The sequence below is a fragment of the Tachyglossus aculeatus genome, chromosome 15, assembly GCF_015852505.1.
Source record: "Tachyglossus aculeatus isolate mTacAcu1 chromosome 15, mTacAcu1.pri, whole genome shotgun sequence".
In the NCBI taxonomy this organism is placed as follows: Eukaryota; Metazoa; Chordata; class Mammalia; order Monotremata; family Tachyglossidae; genus Tachyglossus; species Tachyglossus aculeatus.
In genome coordinates this window covers 4,885,455-4,906,826 of record NC_052080.1, presented here as the reverse complement: position 1 = coordinate 4,906,826, position 21,372 = coordinate 4,885,455, and the positions used below count along the sequence as shown (strand labels likewise).

General features: G+C 44.1%; 1 protein-coding gene across 1 annotated transcript in view; it reads right to left on the bottom strand.

Moving 5' to 3' along the window:
* ADGRG2 (adhesion G protein-coupled receptor G2) overlaps positions 1-19,574 on the bottom strand; it is an 86,407-nt gene extending 66,833 nt beyond the window's left edge. The window contains exons 1-2 of the mRNA XM_038757202.1: positions 19,508-19,574; positions 643-695 (exon numbers count right to left, since the gene is read on the bottom strand). The gene's annotated coding sequence lies outside the window, so the exon portion shown is untranslated. The remainder of the gene's footprint in view (positions 1-642; positions 696-19,507) is intronic.
* Positions 19,575-21,372: the final 1,798 nt, after the last annotated feature.

Sequence of the window (21,372 nt, the reverse complement as noted above, 5' to 3'; positions counted from 1 at the left end):
TCTGTTTTGCAGTGAAAGGAGAGAACAGTAAAAACTTGACAAAGCTAATATTTGATGAAGGCAGGGCTTTAGGAGAGAGATAAAAAGAGAAGAATAAAACAGCTACAAGAAGGAACTATCAATCAAGCAATCAATCGTATTTATTGAGCGCTTACTGTGTGCAGAGCACTGTACTAAACGCTTGGGAAGTACAAGTTGGCAACATATAGAGACAGTCCCTACCCAACAGTGGGCTCACAGTCTAAAAGGGGGAGAACTAGTTACCCAGAATAAAAAAGAAAATAGAGGAAAAAGGAAATGTGAAAGTACCACGGACAAGTGGATAAAGCACGGATCTGGGGAGGCAGAGGGTGTGAATTATAATCCTGCCTCTGCCACTTCCCTGCTGGGTGACCCTGGACAAATCCCAACTCTGTGCCTCAGTTTCCTCTACTGCAAAATGGGGATTCAATACCTGTTATCCCTCTCGACTGCGAGTCCCGTATCTGTATCTCGACTGTATCCGGCTTGACGAACTTGTATCTATTCCAACGCTTAGCCCCGTGTTTGGCCCATAGTAAGCGATTAACGAATGTCATAAAAAACCAGAATGGATCTAATAATCCAGTCACAATTCAACTACAGAAAAATAGTGATACTTACCTGACTGAATGAACACTTGACCACGATCTAGGAAGGCCTCTGACTTGGAGAATCTAAAAAATGAAGACAGAGTCAGGTGAGGGAAAGGCGCTATATTTTTCTTGGAATTGCAAAAGTGTTCTATTTTCAAATGCATTAAAATGGGTTCCTGGATCCCCGCAACATATTGGTGATTCGATCGGTCAGTTGGTCAGTCAGTACTTGGACTCAGGATACTGTACCCCTAAAGTGTTGGGCAGAACGTTATAAGCAGAACGTTAATAAATAATTATTAACTAATAAATAAATGAATTTATTAATAAATAATAATAATAAATAAAGGAAATAAAGGGCTAATAAATAAAGAAAAACACATACTAAATCCTAAAATAAAGCTAAATCCTTCACCTACACACAAACCCAAAATGCAAAACCCACACTCAACCGACTAGGGTTGTAAGGAGAAACACCCTTAAGCTATGCTTCCAGGCAACTGGGAAGGGTAAAAGATGGGGGAAACAGTGGGAAGAGTAATGGCCTCACTCCGGAATGGAAGTGGGTCTCTTGGACTTTCTAGAAAGACAACAGGTCACGGTTTGCTGAAGAGGAGTGGTGGGAATGGGATAAGTAATGGGAACGGGATGTGACTGTGGGAGAGAGTAAAGTATGACTTGGGGACAGTGAAGTGCTTGGCTGGGATGGGGAGAATTCCTCGCCAATATGGTGATTTCCTTTAGCATCTCCCTTACCACTTTGATTTTTTCTAGCCTCAAAGGAATTTGCTCAGACCTAATGATTAAAGAACACCATAATTAAGTTTCCCTCAAAAAGCATATTTACCATGACTTCCCAAAGTCAGTCTTAGATGGCACTAAATAGGGTGTTTCACACAACCCAACACATGATATTAACTATGACTTAGTAGAGAAACATCTTACATATGGTAAATACCGGTCCACGCACGATGAACCAGCTCAGATTTCAGTAAAGAATGGTCGCCCTCCATAGAAATCGGGGAACAGTGAGAGCTTTTATCCTCAAGACATTATCCCAGCTTGTATCAACCCCAGCGCTTAGAGCACATGGTAAGTGCTTAACAAATACCACAGTTAGATCTCGCCCCAGCAAAAACAGCCAGTGGTGGTAGAGCCAGAGGGGGTGGAGGCAACTGCTTTAGGCCTTTTGTTGTCATGGAGACACTTCATATTTGCTCTCACAGGGGCCAGAGACAGGGTCAAGGTCAGCGGATCCCAGGAAGCCCTCGATCAATACCGACGATTGATCGATTATCAGACCCCAAAACACCGCTCTGCTAGAACAGAGCTCTGCTTGAGTCTGGAACTGGAGACTACAAGTCACCCTCCGAGGAGCAGGTACCGCTCAGCTGCTCGTGGCAATAATAGTGTATGTAATAAATGCTATTTGTTAAGCACTTACTATGTGCCAGCCACTATACTATGCACTGGGGCAGATCCAAGCTAATCAGGTTGGGCACAGTCCCTGTCCCACACGGAGCTCACCGTCTTAATCCCCATTTTACAGAAGAGGGAACTGAGGCACAGAGAAGTTATGTGACTTGCCCGGGCCACACAGCAGACAAGTGGCCGAGTCAGTGCTCTATCCACTAGGGCAGATGAGAACCCAGACCCCTTCTCCCCGCTCCATCTTGCGAAACTTATTCAGAGAAGCTGAGGCAGACAAGGGACCCTTAAGGAGGGGATTAAACAAGCTGTTAAGTCTTTAGCCTTGTATATAAACCTGACATTAAAAGGCATTTTGATCAATTTATAAACATCATCATCATCAATCGTACTTATTGAGCGCTTACTGTGTGCAGAGCACTGTACTAAGCCCTTGGGAAGTACAAGTTGGCAACATATAGAGACAGTCCCTACACAACAGTGGGCTCACAGTATAAAAGGGTCACAATGGAGGGCCCGTTCTCACATTTTAATTAAAATATTTGACAAGGTAAAATGGATTAAAATAAGTACCTGAATTCCAAGTAGGTCCCAGAACGCATATTGACCGTACTTTGCAGGCATTTTTTTTAATAAACGGCAATTTCCATTTCTGTCTGAGCCGCAATAATATTTGGCCCTTTCCTTCGGTTTACAGAACTGGAGATGGTGATCGGGGCAAAATTTGTAATGAAAGGGAATACCGTTATGAAGGTGCGATCTAAATAGCAACAAACTGTGGGAGAAGGGTCCGTGACATCTACACACAAAGGCACAGTAACGGGAAACTGGTTTATATGCGTTTACTCTAATTTTCTTAAACCGATTTTGTTTCACAGCCTAACAGCCTCAGAACTGCAGGTAGGAATATTTCCCATCTCCAGTTACACTGACCAACAAGTTTGCCTTTGGGAAAACCTTCTCGGCAGCTGGCGCAGGGTAGCCAAGAGTTAACCGAATGTGCTTTGAAAAGCAGCCCTTAAAAGTCGAAAATAATATTTACCGGGTTCGCCCAAGGGCAACCACAACTGCCTGGAATGGACGGGGCTTTCATAGGCACTGAACAAGAAGGCCTTCCATTACAGTGAGGAGGCCATTTCATTCATTCATTCAATCGTATTTATTGAGCGCTTACTGTGTGCACGGCACTGTACTAAGCGCTTGGGAAGTACTTGCCCTCCATCAATAAATGGTGCTGGGCCGGAGATTTTGAGAAATCCCGTCCAATTTAAGCCTCAATCGTGCACAGAGAAAATGGAGGGTCACGATGGTTTCGATCTAAGGTGGTCTGGAGTACAAGTGGCCTGGCGGTAATGTACTGCGGATTTTAGTTTTGATGCAACGGTTGAATTTCCCTGACCCTTTTTTTATGGGATTTGTAAAGCACTTACTATGTGGAAGGCACTGTACTAAGCACTGGGGTCTTGTCTTATGCCGCCGAGCCAACTCCGACCCATAGTGACTCTCCCCCTCTCTCTCCCCCTCTCCATCCCCCATCTTACCTCCTTCCCTTCATCATCATCATCAATCATATTTATTGAGTGCTTACTATGTGCAGAGCGCTGTATATATCCCTTCCCCACAGCACCTGTATATATGCCTGTACATATTTATTACTCTATTTTACTTGTACCTATCTATTCTATTTATTTTGTTAGTATGTTTGGTTTTGTTCTCTGTCTCCCCCTTTTAGACTGTGAGCTCGCTGTTGGGTAGGGACTGTCTCTATGTGTTGCCATCTTGTACTTCCCAAGCGCTTAGTACAGTACTCTGCACACAGCAAGCGCTCAATAAATACGATTGATTGATAGTGACTCCATGGACAGATCTTTCCTAGAATGCCCCACCTCCGTCTGCAATCTTTCTGGTAGTGGATCCATAGTTTCCTTGGTAATAGGGAAGTTCTTTACCATTACCTTCCTCCCCGCGTTAAGCTTGAGTCTCCACCCTCGACTCTCGCTGCTGCCCAGCACAGGTGAGTTTGAATTTGTAGTGGATTGCCATCCACTTAAATGACTTGCCCGAGGTCACACAGCAGATACATGGCAGAGCCGGGACTCGAACCCGTGACCTCTGACTCCAAAGCCCGGGCTCTTTCCACTGAGCCACGCTGGGAGAGTACAGGAAACTCTCTCCAGGTGCCAGTCCGAGACGGTGGTGCTGGGTAGATACAAGATATTTCTTGGACACGGTCCCTGTCCAACATAAGGCTCACAGTCTTAATCACCATGTGGGAACTGAGGCACAGAGAAGAGACTTGTCCAAGGTCACACAGCAGACAAGTGGTTCATTCATTCATTCATTCAATCGCATTTTTTGAGCGCTTACTGTGTGCACAGCACTGTACTAAGCGCTTGGGAAGTACAAGTTGGCAACCTATAGAGATGGTGGAGGCGGGATCAGAACCCAGGTCTTTCTGATTCCTGGGCAAGTTCTGTATCCTCTAGGCCATGATGCTTTTCAATCCATCGTATTTATTGAGCGCTCACTGTGTGCAGAGCACTGTACTAAGCGCTTGGGAAGTCCAAGTTGGCAACATTTAGAGACGGTCCCTACCCAACAGTGGGCTCACAGTCTAAAAGGGGGAGAAATACCTACTTTTCTACCTACCTCACAAGGGTTGTTGTGAGGGGGGCAAAACGGGAGATAAGCGATGTGAGAGTGTTTAGAGAATGAAAGGGCTATTCCGAAACAAGATATTCTTGTTACTTTCCAAGTGCTCAGTACAGTGCATTGCATCCCCTTCTAGACTGTGAGCCCACTGTTGGGCAGGGACTGTCTCTATATGTCCCGATGTTAGAACTGTAAGGGTCATATCGCCTCACATCTCTCTTCTGCAGGTCCTATTGCCTCAATAGTCCAACATTAAAGAAGCAGCATGGCCTAGTGAATACAGCCCGGGTCTGAGTCAGAAGGACTTGGGTTCTAATTCTGGCTCCACCACTTGTACACTGTGTGACCTTGGACAAGTCACTTGGCTTCTCTGTGCCTCAGTTACCTCATCTCTAAAAAGGGGGTTAAAGCTGTGAGCCTCACGTGGGACATGGACTGTGCCCAACCTAATATTCTTGTATCTACCGCAGCGCTCAGTACAGTGGCTGGCACATAATAAGCATTTAGCAAACACTGTAAAAGAACCCCAAAACATCATGAGAGGACTTTAAGCAATCCGACCACTGGCATTTGTATCTCCCCCTCTAGACTATAAACTCATCGTAGGCAGGGAATGTGTCTGTTATGTTGTTATTTTGTACCCTCCCAAGTGCTTAGTAGAGTGCTCTGCATGCAGTAAGCGCTCAATAAATACAACTGACTGACTGAATGACTTCTCTCCCTATTACATAATCAGCATGCCCTTAGCTCTCCCAAACTGCATGTTCTCTCTCTGCTTTGGACGGAATGTGGAGGCAGAATTAGGGAGCATTCTTTTGACAACACACATATGTCTGGATACAACACGACAAGGCCTTGGAAAAAATGATTATGCTTGCAATCCCAAAGGAGACAGAGATGGGCCCTAGAATAATAATAATAATGATGGCATTTGTTAACCGCTTACTATGTGCAAAGCACTGTTCTAAGCGCTGCGGGGGGATACAATGTGATCAAGTTGTCCCACGTGGGGCTCACAGTCTTAATCCCCATTTTTACAGATGAGGGAACTGAGGCTCAGAGAAGTTAAGTGACTTGCCCAAGGTCACACAGCAGACTTGTGGTGGAGCCGGGATTCGAACCCACGGCCTCTGACTCCAAAGCCCGGGCTCTTTCCACTGAGCCACGTTTTCATTAGCATGAGGTACTGCAAGAATGGAATCCCCATGTCCTTGGAGATCTGGGTGTACTGAGCCGAAGTTTGGAGATATTATTCATTAGGACACCCAGAAAGCTTAAATCAATCCATCAATCAATGGTATTTACTGAGCGCGTACTACACGTCAAGGGATATTAAAGTGATACTTGCTTTTTGCATCATAGAAATGGATCATCAGGGCAGCACTGCTATTGCAGGGAATCAGTTCAATCAGAACCAGAAGCCATCAGAAAGTCATTTCTTAAAAAACATTTTCAAAAGTTGCTTTGTTTCCTTTTCAAACTGTAGAATAGCATTGTTTTCAATTTGTCTAGAACCTTTTTCCCAAATTATGTTTTTCCAAGTTTTCTTTTTTTAAGTTGACTTTTCCATTCATTGGTACATTCTGTCATTCACTTGTGAAACTGGAGGCCTACGATACAGCAGACAGTAGAGAGGAGGTAATAAACCGTTCCTCTTCACTTCATAGATGTTTTCAATCACAACTCCTGGCTCCTTTCTTCCCTGGGAGTGTTCCAACCGAGTGGTTTTGATTTTAAACAAGAAGAAGATGAGAACTGCACAAATTCAGCTCCAACAAGTACCAACATGCGACTAACAAAATTCTCAAATGGCTCCACCAGGAACTGAATCAAACCCCACTCTGAAGAAATCAGTCAATCAATGGTATTCACTGAGCACTTACTGTGCACAAAGCACTGCACTAAGCGCTTGGAAGAGTACAATACCGAGTTGGTGGACAGGTTTCCTGCCCCAAACGAACTTGCAATCAGTCAAATTACTTATTGAGCGCTCGCTATGTGCACGGTACTGTACTAAGGGCTTGGGATAGTACAATATAACAATAAACAGTCACATTCCCTGCCAACAATGAACTTATAGGCTACAGGGGGAGACAGACATTAATAAAAATCAATAAATCACAGATATGAACAGAAGTACTGTGGGGCTAGGAAGGGGGATGAATCATCATCATCATCATCATCATCAATCGTATTTATTGAGCGCTTACTGTGTGCAGAGCACTGTACTAAGCGCTTGGGAAGTACAAAATTGGCAACATATAGAGACAGTCCCTACCCAACAGTGGGCTCATAAAGGGAGCAAGTCAAGGTGACACAGAAAGGAGTGGGAGAAGAGGAAAACAGGGCTTAATCACGGAAGGCCTCTTGGAGGAAATAATTTGTCATTTTCTGCTTGTCTGTTACTCTTTGCTTAATAATAAAAATAACAATAATCATAATTATGGAGCACTTTCTAGGCGCCAAGCGCTTTTCTAAGTGCTGGGACAGTTAATCAGTTTGGACACAGCCCCTGCTCCACCCCCGTTTTACAGACGAGAAAACCGAGGCATGGAGAAGTGAAGTGACTTGCCCATGATCACACAACAGAAAAGTGGCGGAGGCGGGATTAGAACCCAGGTCCTTCTGACTCCCAAGCCTGTGCCCTTTCCATGAAGCCACGCTGCTAAAAGGTCAGAGCTCTTACTGTCATCCAGGAACGCGTCCCTTCTCACTCTGCTCGGCTCTTCCTAGTCTCCCAACCCTCAATTTCTGAGAGTCCAGTTGTTAGGTTCGGTTTCCCTGCTCACTTGCGATCCAAAATCGTAATCGTCAACTCTTCGGCCTGATCAACTTGTATCCACCCCAGAGCTTAGAACAGGGCTTAGTGCATAGTAAGCGCTTCACAAATACCATGATGACAGCAATGATAAGAAGCCCAGCAATTCCACAGGCTACAATTTTACCCGGTATGTCATCATCATCATCAATCGTATTTATTGAGTGCTTACTATGTGCAGAGCACTGTACTAAGTGCTTGGGAAGTACAAATTGGCAACATATAGAGACAGTCCCTACCCAACAGTGGGCTCACAGTCTAAAATACTGTCAAATAAATCTACACCTGGAAGACAGAGAGAGTGCCTGTTTTAAGCACTGCTCCCCCCACCCCACCAGACTCTTAGATAGTAGGAAGACTATCCTAAACTGCATAGTTGCTAAACCACAGTAAATATTTTTAATAAGGAAACAAAAATACTCCCTATGAGATAAGGAACTGAACTAAGAGAGAGAGTGCCTGTTTTAAGCACTGCTCCCCCCACCCCCCCAGACTCTTAGTAGGAAGACTATCCTAAACTGCATAGTTGCTAAACCACAGTAAATATTTTTAATAAGGAACCAAAAATACTCCCTATGAGATAAGGAACTGAACTAGGTGGTTTCAAATAGTGACGTTCAGTTCCATTATTTTTCCTTACTAGACTGTAAGCTTGTTGTAGGCAGGGAATGTGTCTATTGTCCTCTCCCAAGTGCTTAGGACAGAGCTCTGCACATAGTAAGCGCTCAATAAATAGTATTGACTGACTGAATGATTGACCTAGCCAGACAAATGGTGTTGGTTGTTGGAGCAGGGGTTGGGAGACATGGGGATTAAAGGAGAGGAGGAAGAGGTAAGTAGGAAGAAAAGATGGGGAATAGATACATGTCCACTTCATCCTCATTCACGTCTCCCCTGGAGCTTTTTTTAAACATCCCGTCCAACTGGTCTCCACGTGACAAGCTAAAAAGTTGTTTGCACACTTCCTACCAAAGGCCTTGGACTGTAGAACCACTTGCATTACGGTAGACAACTCGTGACCTGGAAATCTGAGACTAAATTCCGAATTTTAAGTCCTGCTACCATTATATTGCCATTTAGAGGGGTTTTTTCTTTTTTGGGGGGGGGGGGGTTGTAAGGGAATGTAAGGGTGGGACTCTTAAAAGCATTTCTTCTTCCTCCATCCCTTTCTAGAAACTGATTTAGGCTCCAACCTGAGTTAACTCCAAGAAAATAAAGTGCTGACCACAGGTATAATTACAATCATTACCATAATCGACCACATTTAGTGAGAAGCAGCATGGCCTAGTGGCTACAGCACGGGCCTTCGGGTCAGAAGGTCATGGGTTCTAATCCCAGCTCCATCGCTTGTCTGTTTTGTGACCTTGGGCAAGTCACTTCACTTCTCTGAGTCTCAGTTATCTCATCTGTAAAAGGGGGATTGGGACTGTGAGCCCCAGGTAGGACAGGGACTGTGTCCAATCTGATTTGTCTGTATCCACCCCGGCACTTAGTATAGTGCCTGGCACAGAGTAAGCACTTAAATACCATAATAATAATAATCACTGTTATTACCATCATCGTTATTATTATTATCATTCAGCGCCTAGTGGGTACAAAACAGTTCAAGAGGTGCTTGGTAACATTTAATAGACGATAAAGGTCTTGCCCTCAAGGAGCTTCTAATTTAAAGAGACGGACAAATGCATAAAATTTATTTTATAATCCAGGAGTTGTACCCCAGAAGAACCTATGTTCAAGAAAATTCAATTCATGAGACCCACCCCACAGGACATGTCAGGTTTTTTCACACGACTGTTCCAGGTGCACACTGTAGGAAAAACATGTCTTATTTTAGCACTGCATTCTATCCAAAATGCTTGGTGAAAAACCACTCTAGCCGAACCGAGTGCACGGCAGTAAGTAAAAAAGGAAGAGTACAGATAGATATAAATAATAAAATTACTTTTTCAGTCCTAGATGGCCCCGACTTTTTCTCCATCACTCGCCTCTAGCCGCTGCTTCCCTCAGCCTCTCGTTATAATTTCCCCAATTGGCACCCCCAGAAGGCAAGGCCGGGAGGCTATTTTTAAACCTTGGATTGAGCGAGGTAGCAGCAGAAGACGTAATGGGGAGGATTCGGATGATGGAAACTTTTATATCACTGTGGAAGTTGGCTCCCAAGCCCTTCGCTGAGCTCACGGCCGAAGCAGCGCTATTCTTTTCAAACAATCTTGCTATTTCCTTAGCATGTTTTTTTTCCAGAGGGGAGTAAATAGGATAATTTGACAGCTAAATGGGTTTTCATGGTTGTCCTGAATAGATTTCTCTGAAGGTTGCTGAGCGGGGCTCAGTGGAAGAGCTGAGACCCTGAAAGTCAGAAGATCCGCTGTCTATTTTATTTGTACATATTTATTCTATTTATTTTATTTTGTTAATATGTTTTGTTTTGTTCTCTGTCTCCCCCATCTAGACTGTGAGCCCGCTGTTGGGGAGGGACCGTCTCTATATGTTGCCAACTTGTACTTCCCAGGTGCTTAGTACATTGCTCTGCACACAGTAAGCGCTCAATAAATACGATTGAATGAATGAATTAATATTTAGTGTGTGGTCTTGGGCAAATCACTTAACCTCCCCAAGCCCCACCTTCCCCATCAGTTAAAAGGGCACAGCAATACCTGAACCCTATCTCTCAGGGGTCAATCAATCAATCAATCAATCAATCGTATTTATTGAGCGCTTACTATGTGCAGAGCACTGTACTAAGCGCTTGGGAAGTACAAATTGGCAACACATAGAGACAGTCCCTACCCAACAGTGGGCTCACAGTCTAAAAGGGGGAGATTTTGTTGTGAGCCGTTTTGGGGTCTGTGTATTGCTCTGTTGCACTCTCCCAAACACTTAATACAGTGCTCTGCACACAGTAAGTGCTCAAAAAATACGATTGAATCCGACTGACTGACTGCCTAGAGAGTTTCTGAATCTTTTTTTTTTGGTTAATGGTATTTGTTACGAGAGAATCGAACTCCCGAAGTGCTTCAGATGCTAGTGTTACGTGTATAAATGAATCACAGAGCTTCTCTTTTCAGAAACCACAGTTAACATCCAAGTTATTTTACCTTTATGATATGGAATGCAGAAATCAATGAATACTACCGAGTGCTCATTCTGTGAAGAGCTCTTGAGATACAGAATTAGTAGACAGGAGCCCTACCCTCAAGGAGTTTACGATATGATGACATGCTCTTCCCTTCTAATATCTATCCTTCCAAATCAGGCTGGGCTTAAGGGCCAAGGAGCCCTGATTAAATTCTGAATCCTTTTAAGAGTCCAATCAACAGTATCACATAACTTCCACTTAAAAATCGGGTAAACTCCCTGAAACCTTGAGAAGCAGCGTAGCTTAGTGTCAAACGCATGGGCCTTAGAACAGTGCTTGACCTATAGTTAGCACTTAATACAACAATTATCATTATTATTAATATTCCCGGGCTTTAAAATTTTTCTCCCCAAAGATTTCATAAGTGCATAGAGAGCCTTCTACCCATAAAACTGGGGATTTATTTGTCCATATTTTCTGGATTATGTTCTCCCTCTGCAGTTTCACAAATAGTCTAGAATTTCTTGCAACAACTCAGTTTTGAGGAATAATAATAGTAATAATAACAGCATTTGTTAAGCACTTACTATGTGAGAGGCACCATACTAAGCGCTGGGGCGGATACAAGCAAATCGGGTTGGCCACAGTCCGTGTCCAACGCGGAGCCACAGTCTCAATACCCATTTTACAGTTGAGGGAACTGAGGTACAGAGAAGTGAAGCGAGTTGCCCAAGGTCACACAGCAGACAGGTGGGGAAGCCGAGATTAGAACCCACGACCTTCTGATTCCCAGGCCCGTGCTCCATCCACTATGCCATGAGGAATATGCTACGATGATGATGATGATGATGATGGTATTTGTTAAGTGCTAACTATGTGCCAAGCACTGGTAGCCTCCAGTGCTGACGGAGTTCTCCATCTGCCACCACACCATCGGTTTCTGTACCCATATGATTAAGCAAAATTATTCATTCAACCATATTTATTGAGTGCTTACTGTGTGCAGAGCACTGTACTAAGCGCTTAGAATTAGAAATCAGAACAATTGGGCTTGGTTTTCTCATTCATTCATTCAATCATATTGACTGAGCGCTTACTGTGTGCAGAGCACTGTACTATGCGCTTGGGAAGTACAAGTTGGCAACAATTTGTCTTTCTCATCTTTTGAAGAGTGGGAAAGTTCAGTGTGTGACACGGTATGGGGAAAAGTTTTTATAAACTGGATCAACTGCTGTAAACCACGATGATTTCCAGATCCAAGCCCCGCCTCACACCATGCCGCGGAGGAACCTTCAGGACCATCTCACATTCCTTTTCCTCATTGTCTACCTAGACACACATCACTCTAACTTTTTTTTCTATTCAGGATAAATATGTATGTTTTCAGGGAGAAATCAACAGTTTAACCTTAACCCCTAATCAAGGGTAAGACAGAAATGCAGATCTATTGGGGAAATGCTAAGTGATGTAATAATTATCATGAAAATTACCGGCTAGCCATGATACCACCATTAAAGAAGTAGTGTGACCTAATATATAAACCAGGGCCCTGGGAATCAGAATTGTCTGCTGTACGACCTTGGACAAATCACTTCACCTCTCTGTGCCTCAGTTCCTTCATCTGTAAAATGGGGATTAAGACTGTGAGTCCCATGTGGGACATGGACTGTATTGGATCTGATTGGCTTTGGATCTACTCCAGCGCGTAGAACAGTGCCCGGTACATAGTAAACACTTAACAAATACCATTTTAAGAATGACGCCAAAGGGGTAAATATTAAAAGTCACGTACAATGCTAATTGGAGTCAGGGAGACCCCAATCACGAATTCGGGGGAATTTTTGCCCAATGAAAGGAGTATCAAAGCAAATGAAAATGTGTCATTAAGTTCACAAGAGAATCTTTAAATTATATCCATGTGAGGAAAACTATTTGAATATAAGTACAGCACATTTCATCCTGTGTTTAAGTCAAAGTAGTCAAGCCAGGTCTTTAAAACGCTACCTCCCTCTACTACTAACCCTGAATATGCATTTCAGGCATGCACTAAATTGGATAGCATTCCGTGTATTATAACAATAGATTTCACCATGAGGGCTACAGACCATCACATTCGCGGTAACGGGATCCAAAGCTAAAGTTCACATGGAATGAGTCTCTCACCTCTTCGCACAATCATTCCACTTTTGGGCCTGGCGCGGAGAAGCTGAACATCCCATGGGAGAAACACTGCAAGCTTCTTAACCCAACGGGCTAGGAGAAATACAGGCCGGTAGACAATACAACTAATTCCTTTAAGGGACAAGATGCAAGAGGAGCAAATACTGTTTGTGAAGATGTTGATCACGATTCAACCCGATTCTATCGTTATTATATCGGAAACAGGATTATGACAGAAGATAGGACGTTCTGGAGGAAATTTATCCGTAAAGTAGCTCTGAATAGGAAATGACTCGATGGCATTTGATTCATTCATTCAATCGTATTTATTGAGCGATTACTGTGTGCAGAGCACTGTCCTAAGCGCTTTATATATATACAGATATAAATATAATAATAATAATGTTGGCATTTGTTAAGCGCTTACTATGTGCAAAGCACTGTTCTAAGCGCTTGGGGGGATACAAAGTGATCAGGTTGTCCCACGTGGGGCTCACAGTCTTAATCCCCATTTTACAGATGAGGTCACTGAGGCTTAGAGAAGTTAAGTGACTTGCCCAAGGTCACACAGCAGACATGTGGCGGAGCCGGGATTCAAACCCATGACCTCTGATTCCAAAGCCCGGGCTCTTTCCACTGAGCCACGCTGCTTCTAAATAAATATGTATATTTGATATATGTATTGGAAAATACTTTGGACCTTCACATCTTGCCTTAAAGGAAGCAGTTGGTTTATGTATGGGTAGTTACGTTACAAATTCTCAGTCAATGGTATTTACACACGGTATTTGCACACAGTAAGCACTCAATAAATGAATGAACGAATTTACTGAGCACATATTGCGTGTCGAACACTGTGCTAGGCACTTGAGAGAGAATACAGTAGAAACATGTTCCCTTTCCACAAGGAATTTACAGTCTAGAGACACAGTCTTGGACAGATTAGCTTAGTCGCTTTCACACACAAAACCACCACCTCACCTCATCATTGACAGGGTCATCTCCTGAACTGAAGGACAACTCCCTATTTGAGGATTATAATTCAACCACTGCACTTTGTGTTCTGACTCTAAATGAATAGCAATTAACAGATCGACAAGTATGTTTACACTACATAAAGCATTTTGGGCCTCTGCTCTAAGTTGCCCCCAAACACTTTACTTCTAACTGAAATTTAAAAAGGCAGAGAAAGTTGAGTGAAAAGACTACAAAGGAAAATATGTATTAAGTTCCAAACCTTAGTGCCCACTAGAATGAATTGGGAAACTAAATCAGAAGAGTTTCTTTCAGGGTAGATGCTAAACAAATAATTGCAGAATATTATTAAGTATTAAATACCTGTTCTCCCACCTACTTAAACTCTGAGCCCCATGTGGGAGAGAACTCTGTCCAACCTGATTTACTTGTATCTACCCCAGCCTTCAGAACAGTGCTTGACACATAGCAAGTGCTTAATAAGTGCCACTATTATTATTTGTCTATATTTAGGACTTAGGTGTATTTGGTAACACTGGTAAATATTCCTGAGTTCCGTACATGAACTGACAAATGCATCGAATGCAAAATTTGCGACATGTAGCATCTCCTACAGTGTCTTTTTGTCTTTTTATTCAAATATTTCAAATTTGTAACCGGTGAGGAATTGGAGAATAAGACTTTTTCTGCATTACAAGACCTCTTCTCCACCTCTGAATCAAACAGCAGCTGCTTATCTTTGGCTTTAAAGCACTCAATGCCCTTGCCCCCTCCTAAGACACCTTGCTACTCTCCCACTACAATCCAGCCAACACATTTCGCTCCTCTAGCGCCAAACTACTCACCCAAGATAGATGGACAGATTGATCCATCTATCTGGCCACCAAACTCTCACCCAAGTCCTGCTTTGCTCTTGGAACACCCTCCCTCTTAACCAACAATGATTCTCCCCACCTTCAAAGTCTTACTAAAGGCACACCTCCTCCAAGAGGCCTTCCCTGACTAAGCCCTCCTCTCCTCTTCTCCAAGTCCCTTCTGCGTCACCCTGATTTGGTCCCTTTATTCACCCCTCACTCAGCCCCACAACACTTAAGTCCACATCGGTGATTGATTGATTTATGTTAATGTCTGTCTTCCCCTCTAATAATAATAATGATGGCATTTATTAAGTGCTTACTATGTGCAAAGCACTGTTCTAAGAGCTGGGGAGGTTACAAGGTGATCGGGTTGTCCCACGGGGGGCTCGCAGTCTTAATCCCCATTTGACAGATGAGGGAACTGAGGCACCGAGAAGTGAAGTGACTTGCCCAAAGACTGTGAGCTCACCGAGGGCAGGGAATGTGTCCACCAACTCTGTTATATTGTACTCTCCCAAGTGCTAGAGAAGCAGCGTGGTTCAGTGGAAAGAGCCCGGGCTTTGGAGTCGGAGGTCATGGGTTCAAGCCCCGGCTCCACCAATTGTCAGCTGTGTGACTTTGGGCAAGTCACTTCACTTCTCTGGGCCTCAGTTACCTCATCTGTAAAATGGGGATTAAGACTGTGAGTCCCCCGTGGGACAACCTGATCACCTTGTAACCTCCCCAGCGCTTAGAACAGTGCTTTGCACATAGTAAGCGCTTAATAAATGGCATCATTATTATTATTATTACAGTGCTCTGCACACAGTAAGTGCTCAATAAATACAACTGAGAATGTTTACCTGCTACTTTCTGACCCTGGGTAGGGACACATCAGTTTCTTGCAAATTCAGCACATTCAATGAAATGGAAGAAAGGTTTGGCTGGTTCTAGGATCGCTTCGGCGATCAAGAAGCCCCTTATTTCTAAAACATCGATCTTCATAAAGTGACCAATAGTTTTCCAAAGCTATTAGGCTCACAAAAATCCAAATGGACTAATAATCATAATTATGGTACTTGTTAATTAATCAATCAATCGTATTTATTGAGCGCTTACTGTGCGCAGAGCACTGTACTAAGCACTTGGGAAGTACAAGTTGGCAACATATAGAGACAGTCCCTACCCAACAGTGGGCTCCCAGTCTAAAAGGGGGAGACAGAAAACAAAACCAAACATACTAACAAAATAAAATAGAATAGATATGCACGCTCAATAAATACGATTGATTGATTGATAAAATAAACAAATAAATAGAGTAATAAACACTTACTACGTACTTGGCACTGTTCAAAGTGCTAGGGTAGAGACGAGTTAAGCGGGCTGGACACATTCCCTGTCTCACATGGGGCTCACACTCTTAATCCCCCTTTTACAGATGTGGTAACTGAGGTACAGAGAAGTGAAGTGACTTGTCCAGGGTCACACAACAGACAAGAATTATTAGACCTGGGATTAGAACCCAGGTCCTTCTGACTCCTAGGCCCGAGCTCTATCCACTAGGCCATGCTGCCTCTCTCTGGAATTTTCCACGTTTACCAAACCCATCATTTCGCCACCAGTCCATTCCTTCCCTGTTCCTCATATTGCTCAGCTAAGAGAGAACAAGAAGGACCAGAGGGCATTGCTTTTTTAGGTGCAGGCAAGAAATCCAAGGACCCCGGGGCAAAATTCTTCCCTTCCATCCTTCCTAAATTGTACTTATCCCTGCCCGGGCCATTTTAATTCCTCAGAGGCACCAAAAGCTAGTATAAAATGCTACCTAAATGACAAGACGGTTATGTAGAATGCCAAAGGACAGTACACCCTAAGCCTTCCTAGACCGTAAGCTCGCTGTGGGCAGGAAATGGATCTTTTATATTGCTGCACTGTTCTCTCCGAAGCACTCAGTCCAGGGCTCTGCACACAATAAGCGTTCAATAGATACGACTGACGGCCCAACTTCCATGGGGCCGGGGAGTTGAGGGCAGCTGCTCTTCTACCCAGTGATTAAGTGCTTAGTACAGTGCTCTGTACACAGTAAGTGCTCAATAAATATGAGTGAATGAATGAATGAGTGACCCAAGTCGTGTGGGCATGGGCTTATTTTTATAACGGCCCCAGGGCACTCTAAATTAAATCTCTTGCTTCCAACCAGCTAACTGCTCCGTGGTCTAAGGGAAATGAGACGCTTGGCTGTAATTTCCTTTTTCATTGGAGATACCACAATGACAAGAGGCACAGAGAGTACGATGTTGTCTACGTTCTTCAGATACCACACCGGGACAGTGTGATTTTCTCTTAAATTGCTCTGCTCCCTCTAAATCTAAGATACTATATAATTTCTCATGTGCTTCTCACGAGCAGCATGGCTCAGTGGAAAGTGCACGAGCTTGGGAGTCAGAGGACGTGGGCTGTAATCCTGGCTCTGCCGCTCATCTGCTGTGTGACCTTGGGCAAGCCACTTAACTTCTCTGTACTTCAGTTACCTCATCTGTAAAATGGGGATTAAAACTGTGAGCCCCACGTGGGACAACCTGATTACCTTGTGTCTACCCCAGTGCTTACAGTAGTGCTCGGCACGTAGTAAGCGCTTAACAAATACCATTATTATTATTATTGTTATTAACAAAAAAAGAAAAACAAAAGGAAAGGCCTGTTTGCAGGACTGACGCATGACTGATGCATGCCAACTTGTACTTCCCAAGCGCTTAGTACAGTGCTCTGCACACAGTAAGCGCTCAATAAATACGATTGATGAGGAGGAGGAGGAATCCTTCCCTCCTATTTTCTCAGCTGCATCACCCCTTGTTACACTTTGGTTGAGTTTTTTCATTTCTTATCCTTTACCTAATTTTAATCAGGTTGAAAAGTAAACAATGTCTCAGAAATTGACTTTGCTAAGTAGAAAAAGGGTTACCAAGGCTGGTCTGGACAGCAGAACAACCAATCAAGATGTACCATTACTAGTTTATACTGATTTACAGTCCGACTGCCACAACTATAAACACCATGCATGGAAAGTTGCTTTTTTGTTTTTGTTTTTGTAATTTGGCCACAGTTCAAACCTGAATAAACTTTCTTTATAATTGATACAGGGCTTTGATGGTTAAAATTAAAGGAAGTAGGGACCCGATACTAGATTTCCACCTATGAAAACAGACAAGAACACATGTCCCAGCTCCCCTTCTCATACCAACCGAAAGATATAAAATCACATATTCTGTGAGTGTTCCACATTTGGAGACTCAATGATGCTTTCCTTTAAGTCCTCTCTCAGTATTTTATCTACTTTAAAAACCCAGTGCGGTCATAATAATTTCACTGACACAACATTACATTTAGTGCCGTAACGGTGTTTTAATTCCCTTCTTGCTCGTCTTCTACCTAAAAAATCATCAATGTCACCTTGCAACCATAAGAAAACTTTAACAGCTCTGGGAATCTGAGCCGTTTTGCTTTCCTCCCCAGACCACTTAAGACAAGAATCCAGCAGAGCTCAGAGGTTTGTCTAGATAATTCTTTCACTTTGCAAAAACAGCAAAATCATGCAGTGTGCAAATAAAGCCAGCTCTCTGTCCCTGGGTATGCTAAGTTTATGAGATCGAGAAAGAAAAATCTGTTTCCCGAGTAAGCCATGTGCAGTCTTTTTTCCATTTAAATCAGCATACTAATCATTATATTCACCGTTAGTGACATGCCCGGCATTAAAACGACTAATGATTCAGAACTACGAACTTGTGAAACAAGAGTTAAAAATAAAAAACCTTTTACCCAAATCATCAGAAACATTCCTGAGTTTCAGACATACCTGCCTCACTTCTTGAAACAACAGGGCAAAGCATGAGACAGAGGCTCGCAGTAGCAGCGATGAAGCACCGAGTCTTCAACTTCTAATCTTTACATCAGAGTACAGTGGCAACGTCCTGCTTCTCGTCAAGCCAATAGATTTCCGATCAGTGGAAATACTCACTAAGTCACCCGTCTTTTTTTAAAGAAAAATGAAATGTCGTTTCCTCTTGCCGTCGGAGGTGAAAACAATGATTCGAAGGAGAAAAATCTAGTCGAAATCTTAAAGGCGTGCCTCTCCGCCACACCTGAGTTTGCTCTGTTAAAGTTCTGGGCGTCCCAATTTATTGGGCTCTTTGCAGAGCAGAACGTGGCTCATAACCCCTTTCCAATCGCTGTCGTTTCCGGGGAAGCAGCGTGGGCCAGTGGAAAGGGCGTGGGCCTAGGAGTTGAGGGACTTGGGTTCTAATCCTCGCCCTGCCACTTTAAGTATCTGGGCCTCGGTTTCCTCATCTGTGAAATGGGGGTGTATTACTAGTTCCCTCTCCCACTGTGACTGTGAACCCTAAGTGGGTTGGGCACAGTCTCTCAAATGTCTTATTGCACCTTCCCTGGCGTTCAGTACAGTGCTCGGCACACCAAATACCACAATTACTATCGTTATTATTCTCTTCCAGACAACCCAGCCATCCCACCTTCAAACTTCAAACGCAAGAAACCCAGGGAGGGGGGAACTTCTGTTTCGCCCACATCTTTCCCCAACCCATCCTTCCTGATTTTGACTGTCCTCCCAACCTCCTGCCTCAAATCGGGGCGTGGGTGGGCCTGAAAGCCAAGTTGGCCCTGGCTATTTCCATTTGGCTGAAAGACTTATATATATATTTTTTGCTTTCGGCTCTAAAGAGGGTGAAATCCTACCGTCCATTCAAATGAATCTCTGTGGTCCAGGTTAAGATGACATCCCTGGTGTGAACCTAGGGAAGCTGCAGCCAAGTGGCAGAGGCTGGACTGGTCCATCCATTGCCCCCAAGTCCCAAAACACACTCAGCTCCCTTGGGTTGGAGGTAGAAGACAGATGAGATAAAAATAGCATTAAAATAGCCGGATTCCACCTTACCCCAATGAGTGCTGCTCGCCAAATTCTGGATCCCTAGAACACCTCCAAGTCCCTTGCTCTACCCCCACTGGAGGCTTCTCCTTGCTTTGTCCTGGCTAGGATAGGGCCAGGACCAAGGAGCAAGGAGAGGGAAGGGAAAGGAGAGGGAAAGGGAAAGTGAGGGGAAGAAAAGAAGAGGGAGAGGGAAGGAGAGGGAAGGAAAAGAGATGGAAAAGGAAAAGAAAGGAGAGGGCAAGAAAAAGAAAAGGAAAGGGAAAGTGAGGGAAAGGAAAAGAGAAGGAAAGAAGAGGGAGAGGAAAGGAGAGGGAAGGAAAAGAGATGGAAAGGGAAAAGAAAGGAGAGGGCAAGAAAAAGAAAAGGAAAGGGAAAAGAAAGCAGAGGGAAGGTAAAGGAGAAGGAAAGGAGAGGGAAAGGAAAAGATAGGGAGAGAAAAGGAGAAGGAAAGAAGAGGGAAAGGAAAAGGAAAGGAGAAGAAGGGGGAAAGCGAGGGAAAGGAAAAAAGAGGGAAAGGAAAAGAGAAGGAAGGAAGAGGAACAGGAAAAGAGAAGGAAAGGAAAGAGAAAAGGGGAAAGGAAAAGAGAGGGAAAGAAAAAGAGAAGGAAAGGAAAGGAAAGGGAAAGGAATGGAGAGGGAAAGAGGGAGAGGGAAAGGAAAGGAGAGGAGAGGGGAAGGAATGAAGAGGGAAAGAGAGAGAGGGAAAGGGAAAGAGAAGGAAAGGAGAGGTAAAAGGAAAAAAAAAGGACAGGAGAGAGAAAGGAAAGGAGAGGCAAGGAAAGGAGAGGGAAAGAGAGGACAAGGAAAAGCGAGGGCACTAAAAGGCGAGGGCAAGGGGAAGGAGAGAGAAAGGGATGGAAAGGAAAAGAGAGGGCAAAACCGGGAGCGGGCAAGGAGCGGAGAGGGGCAGAAGGGGCAAGGCGTGGGGCGGGCTTGGGGCTGGGGTGCCGGGGGCCCTCTGGCTCTGGGGCCGGCCCGCCTCCGCCCCGCAGCCCTCCGCCCCGCGCCTCCCCCCGGCTGGCCGCTGGCAGCCTCCGGGACCCCCCCCCCCGCCCATCCCCGCCCATCCCCGCCCACCACCAACGGACCGTTGCTCTCTCCCCGGACCTCGGCAATCAGTCACAATTCAGTCACTTAGTGCAGATTGATCGATCATTCATAATCTGAGTTCGGATTTTTGCGAGGGGCTGAATATGGTGTCAGGCCCTGTACTAGGCGCTGGGGTGGAGCCCGGCCAATCGGGTCGGAGCCCAGGACCTGTCCCATTCCCGTTCTCATTCATTCATTCATTCATTCATTCATTCATTCATTCAACCGAATTTATTGAGCAATTGCTGTGTGCACAGCACTGTACTAAGCGCTTGGAAAGTGCAATTCAGCAATAGAGGCCACCCCTACCCAACAACGGGCTCAAAGTCTGCGGGAGGGGGAGAAAGACATCAATACAAATAAACGGCCATCAATATAAATAACATATAATAAATATACATAATAATATAAATAAATAAATGTTATTACTCTATTTTATTTGTACATATTTATTCTATTTATTTTATTTTGTTAATATGTTTGGTTTTGTTCTCTGCCTCCCCCTTCTAGACTGTGAGCCCACTGTTGGGTAGGGACCGTCTCTATATGTTCCCAACTTGGACTTCCCAAGCGCTTAGTACAGTGCTCTGCACACAGCAAGCGCTCAATAAATACGATTGATTGACTGATTGACACAGTCCCTACCCTAGGTGGGGCTTATGGTCTAAATAAGAGGGAGACCAGGGCTTGAATCCCCATTTTGCAGGTGAGGAATCAGAGGCACAGAAAAGTTCAGTGATTTGCCCAAGGTCACCAAACAAGCAACAGGTGGGGATGGGGTT